The sequence below is a fragment of the Lontra canadensis genome, unplaced genomic scaffold, assembly GCF_010015895.1.
Source record: "Lontra canadensis isolate GAN:19392208 unplaced genomic scaffold, GSC_riverotter_1.0 scaffold1, whole genome shotgun sequence".
In the NCBI taxonomy this organism is placed as follows: domain Eukaryota; kingdom Metazoa; phylum Chordata; class Mammalia; order Carnivora; family Mustelidae; genus Lontra; species Lontra canadensis.
Genome location: NW_022630995.1, coordinates 19,436,002 through 19,442,103, shown reverse-complemented (window position 1 = coordinate 19,442,103; position 6,102 = coordinate 19,436,002). Strand labels below are relative to the sequence as shown.

Here is a 6,102-nt window from a genome sequence, read left to right as displayed (position 1 = left end):
TAGACATCTATAGATATATAGATATATTTACAGTTATATAATTTTAAACTGGTTAAAAGTTATATAAATATGTATATGTATGTGTGTGTGTGTGTATGTGTATATATATATATATATATATATATAGATAGATATCTATCTATATATATATATCTGGGGAAACTGTATTAATTTGTTCTTATACTGACTGTGGCTGATTTTATCCACTTTCTTACCTCTTTTACAACACCAGCCTATTTCAAGTGTTTAGATTGTGGAAACAATGTAGACACAGTCCTGAATCCATTATGAATAAGCATGAACATTATGTCCCACAGCCAGAAAACAAAATGAAACAAAACACTTTGCACTGAGAGATAAACTATAAATAATTGGGTCAGTCTGTCTAGTTGTAGGCTCCAAACTCAATAAAAATCCCAGGCTTTTTCCATAAATAAAAAAAAAAATACTCTATCCTTGATTTTCACACAGCTTGTATCTGAAGAAAAGACTTTGCCTTTGTGGATACAATGATGACAATGTGAGAAAATTGTTGCTTTTTTTTTTTTTTTTAATCTTAAACCAGCTAACTATAAACTCAGTGTATTTATTAATTCTGCTGCACTTCAATTTTTTTCAGAAACTTTTCTTTTTAATTTGATGACAAGTGCTTTTATTTTAAAATCATTTTAAAGTTTGTTTTTTTTTTTTTTATGAGAAGGAGAGAGAGAGAGAGAAAGTGAGAGAAAGGAAGAGAGAAGGAACAGAGGGAAAGGGATAAGTAGACTCCATGCGGTGTGTGGAGCCTGACAAGGGGCTCAATCCTAGGCCCCCGAGATCATTACCTGAGCCAAAATCAGGAGTCAAACACTTAACTGACTTAGCCACCCAGGTGCCCCAATGACAAGTGCTTTTAAAGCCTGAACTTCTTTTCTAATTTTTTGAAAGCAAACCTTTTTTACATAAATGTTTTGGTCTCTGTATCTTTCACAGATGTTTATCCATCTCATAGTCAGAAAAATGATTTTTTTTATATTTAGAGCAACTTACATACTTAATTACTAGACATTGCAACATCCTTTTACAGATCAGTGATTCATTTGTATTTCCTCTCTAGCAGACGTCTTTTACATATCTTTAGCCCTGTTTCTATTGAGTGTTTTTTTAATGCATAACATTGGTTTCCTATACCTGAAAAATGTTGCTATTTGCCACATATGACACTGACTTTATTGTTTTGCTTTTTGCCAATCATTTAAAAATATTTTTGCAGTCAAATCCATCATTACATTTTCTTGCAAAGTTTCATGCTTTAGAAAGCCATTTTAACCCCCCAAATTTGAAACATTTATCTATTTTCTAACACATTTATGATCTTATTTTTAGCATTTAAATTATTTACTTATTTGGCATTCAGCCTAAAGAGAGCTGGTTTCAAGTATCAGCTTTGTCCATTACTCACTCAAGGTCTGGACAAGTTCAGTGTTCTTTGAGGCTCACTACCTCACTTATGTTGATAGTTTCAAACTCCTAGGTGTTTATAGATATTAATTAGATGATGCATAAAAGTGGTTTAGCATACTTTCTGTTGATAGTACATAATAAATAATGAGGAGGAGGATTTATGGGTTCATACACAAAAAGAATGCATATAAGTATATGGAGATCACATACTTATGGACCAAAAAAAATCTATAATTTACAAAAACTAATTTAAATGTAGAAATTTAATCCTTTGGACGGTCAAGACATATATAATGTCAAAACATACATGAATAAGATTTGAAAGTAATTTCGTTACATTGTTTTCAGTCCCATTTGGAACAGAATGGCAAATGAAGCAGGGCTCATGAATAGCGGATGTACAGAGAAACTTCCTGTGCATGAAAGCGATTTTGGACTTTGGAGTTCAAGTCTTTGTTCTACTACCCTTTTTAATGGAATGATAGGATAAATAATGAATGTTTAACAGTGATGGCAGATCAACAGGCAAAGATAAACACAAAAAATGATACAAGACAGAGTGTTCCTGTTCAATATCCTCCAAGTAGTTGCAGATTTAGATTGCTTCTCGGCATCCAGGCATCTTGAGCTATCACCAGGAATATCTAAATTGCTTTCTCACAGTTTCTACAAAGCACTCTCTTTACTTTATCTACTCATTTTAGATGGCACCTCATTGAATTTCTCCTAGCCAATTTACTTTCTGCAAAGCTCACATTTCTCTTACAATAGAGAAATTTCTTTAGCTCTACTCTTTTAACTTTAGCTTAATAGCATGGGGGCTTTCGTTAAGTTTCACTGCCAGCAGAACAGCCAAATTTCACATTTACGTGATCCATTTCTACCTAATAGCAAAAGGAGAAAGTGTTATGCCAAGGGCAATGTGGGTATTAATTTTTTCTATGGTTTATACAATTACTAGAATGCATCCCCAAAGAAAACTAATATATTGATCAAACCTAATTAGCTTTAATTTACATAAAACCATAGAGTGAGTTACTTCTATGCTTTAGAAAAACAAAAGGTTTAAGTGAAAATAAGCCATGGGAATTTAGAGTTCAGACTCATCTGGCATACAAAATATCTAAAGTATGAGCAATACGAGACCAAAATTCTAATCTTATTATAAGAAAATTATTTAATGACAAAAATAATATTAAATTCTAATTGTTTTTAAATTGTTGTTATATAACACATTTTATATAAGTATTCCATATTTAGTTTTTTAAACAAGTGGAAAACTAGAAATTTAAAAAAAAAATTCATCAAATAATACCATCATCCAAAGAGATGTGTGGTGATTCTTCTTCCAGACTTTCTCTTTGCACACGCACACACACACATGCACACACACACACATGCACACACACATATGTAATATTCATTCCACTCATTCAGTTTTATAATCTTTTTTTTCATTTAACATGAAAGAATTAAGATGTTTTCTTGTCATTTCTTCATGCAACAAATAATTACTTAACAAACATCATTTGCCACAACAATGTTACTTATGTTATAAACAAAAATTTATAGAACTGTAATTGTTACTTCCTTGTGGAATTTATATTCTTTTCTTTTAAAGATTTGTACTTATTTATTTGTCAGAGAGAGAGAGAACAAAGCAGGGGGAGTGGCAGACAGAGGGAAAAGTGGGCTCCCGCTGAGCAAGGAGCCCAATGTGGGACTCAATCCCACAACCCTGGGATCATAGGCAGCTGCTTAACCAACTGAGCCACCCAGGTGTCCCTGGAATTTATATTCTGAGTGACCAGATAGATAATTAACAAGAACAATTGAAGGAAGAACTACAAAATATATTTCTGTGTATTTATATGGGCATAATTACGAATAACAAAGGAAATTATGAATAAAAGATAATCATGAGCTGAATGGAATAACTACAAAAATAAGGTGGCTAAAATGATATTTTACAGGTGACATTATGTTGGGCTTTGAAATATTAAGAAACAGCAACCTTTATACTGTGTCACGTAAGAGCGATCTAAGCACAGGAAGCAAGTGTGAAGGTCCTACACAGCAAAAGCTTTATTTTGGAAAAGCAATAAAAATATACCGATTCTACTGTACCTGGTCAGAGCTTAGAGTGGAGGCCACTGGCTGGCCAATGACTCACAAGTGTAGATAGTACCATGCAAAAGGGGCAAGTGTTTTGCTAACACAAGGTCTCTGGCCCAATGAGTGGAGTTTGATAGTAACTCTTGCTGCAGTTTTAAAAAAAGAAATAAAGAGAGAGAGAGAGAAAGGAAGGAAGGAAAGAAAGAAAGAAAGAAAGAAAGAGAGAAAGAGAAAGAAAAAAAGAGAAAGGAAGCAAGAAAGAAAGGAGGAAAGCAAGAGAAAAGAAAAGAAACCAATTCTAGAGTCTAGGGAAAGGAGAAGACAGAAGGGGATATAGTTAAGCAGTTATCAAATCATTCAGGATGTTATTGTTTGGTTTTCTAGTAAGATTGAAGCACACGAATTGAGCTAACTCTTGACTCCTTTTGGCCAACAGAATGCAACAGAAATGATACTGGGCCTATTCCAGCTCTAGGCGTTAAGAACTTTAGATTACCATTTTCACTCATGAATCCGATTGTCATGAAAGAAGTTGAACTGCCCCAGCTAGCCGCAAGGAGAGGCCTTGTGGAGGAAGACCGAACATCAGATATAAAAGAACATTCTCTGTGATGTTCCAGCCCAGCCCAGTCACCAGTTGAGTGCAGCTAATTGAATAGCCCCCACTAATAAAATATAAAACATAACCACCCAGTCAATCCCTGCTCAACTTCCTAACAAACCAGATTATAAAAAGGAATAACACAATTGTTTTATGCCACTTAATCTAGCGATAGTTAGTTACACAGAAATAAAGGCAACAGTAAACCTATACAAGCAGACCTCATTTTATTGCACTTCGCTTTACTGTGTTTTGTGGATATTGTATTTATTTTATTTAATTTATTAATTTATTTATTTATTTTACTAACTGAAGATTTGTATTTATCTTGCATGAAACACGTGTAAAGGCACAATTTTTTTTAACTGCATTTGCTCACTTTGTGTCTCCGTGTTGCATTTTGGTAATTTTTGCAATATGTCAAGCTTTATTATTGATACTATATTTGTTTTGGTGACCTGTAATCAGTGGTTATGACTCTCTAAAATCTCAGATGATGGTTAGCATTTCTTATCAATAAAGTATTTTTTAAATTATATACACTTTTTTAGACATAATGTTATTGCACACTTAATAGACCATAGTATTGTGTAAATATAAATTTGTATCCAGTAGGAAACCAACAAAAATCATTTGACTCAATTTACTGTGATATTCTTTATTGCAGTGGTCTGGGACGAAACCCACAATATCTCCCTGTATGCTTGCATTATAATATAATGTTTACAATAGCATAAAATAAAATTATACAGTATATAATACGCTACCATAATATAATTTCAGGTAGTGAGATTATTTGTTCATCTTTCCTAAACAAATATGATCTATTTACATGTAAAATCATTTTATTTATTATGCATGGTTCTTTTATAATATAATTTTGCTTTTCAGAAATTTATATAAGCACAAAATAGCTATTAGCAAAAGAGGGTTAAAGACATAAATGATTTAACTTAATATGAAAATTAATTTTTCTACAAAATTGTCCTAAAGTTCTGTTAAACTAAGTTTAGAGTAACTAAACAGTGAGTTAAAGGCAGTAGCAATACAATTTAAATATATCCATTATTTGAGTTTAGTTTTGCCAAAGAGATGTGGCCTTTAGTTTCCTGTCAATAGCAATATGATTTTAATTTCAGAACCTCTTACATATTCATATTTACCTTTATGGTCTTTAGCAGTGAATGTCATTTTTTGAACAAGTGTTGGGAAACATAATTGAAAAGACGTGACCGCGAGTTGACCTGTGAGCTGGACCTCAGCACTCAGGGGCTCCTCATCCCCTTCCCTGTCCTTGGACTGTGGTTCCCTTGCAGTTCCTGCTCCCAGAGGCTGCTCCAAGGATTTAGCTTTGAGCTGATGATGTGGTGTTGAGAACAGCTACACAGTGTAACCCAGTTAAGACCTCTTAATAAAATTTTAAGATTTGGCAGGCAGGAGTGGGGATCCATTGTTCCTGCTGCCCAAGAAAGCCTCATATGTAAATTTCATTTGCTTATTAAAACTGCCACCTACCGGAGCACCTAGATGGCTCAGTGGGTTAAGCTGCTGCCTTCCACTCAGGTCACGATCTCAGGGTCCCCGGATCGAGCCCCGCATTGGACTCTCTGCTCAGCGGGGAGCCTGCTTCTCGATCTCTCTCTCTGCCTGTCTCTCTGCCTACTTGTGATCTGTCAAATAAATAAATAAAATCTTAAAAAAAAAAACCAAAAACCAAAAAACCCGCCACCTACCAACCTAGAGTGGTGGGCCTCTTTCTTCAGTATCTCATTTCCATCCATGTTTGGCGGGGGTGTGGGGGGGGTGTTGCGGGGGTGGGGGTTGGGGGGGTGGTTAAATCAAACCCAGGAGTCTCTTGAGAGTGATGTGAGCCAACAAGTGGAATAGCTGGAAATAACTTTATTTTTTCTCTGCATAATTAGTATAAATTAATTCCCATTCAT

The 6,102-nt window shown here is 34.3% G+C and overlaps 1 non-coding gene across 1 annotated transcript; it reads left to right on the top strand.

The window, feature by feature from the left end:
• The first annotated feature begins 3,563 nt into the window (after window positions 1-3,563).
• On the top strand, window positions 3,564-3,712 carry LOC116871853. Its single transcript, XR_004383536.1, has one exon. It is a non-coding gene; the product is annotated as a small nucleolar RNA SNORA62/SNORA6 family (small nucleolar RNA).
• The last annotated feature ends 2,390 nt before the right edge of the window (window positions 3,713-6,102 follow it).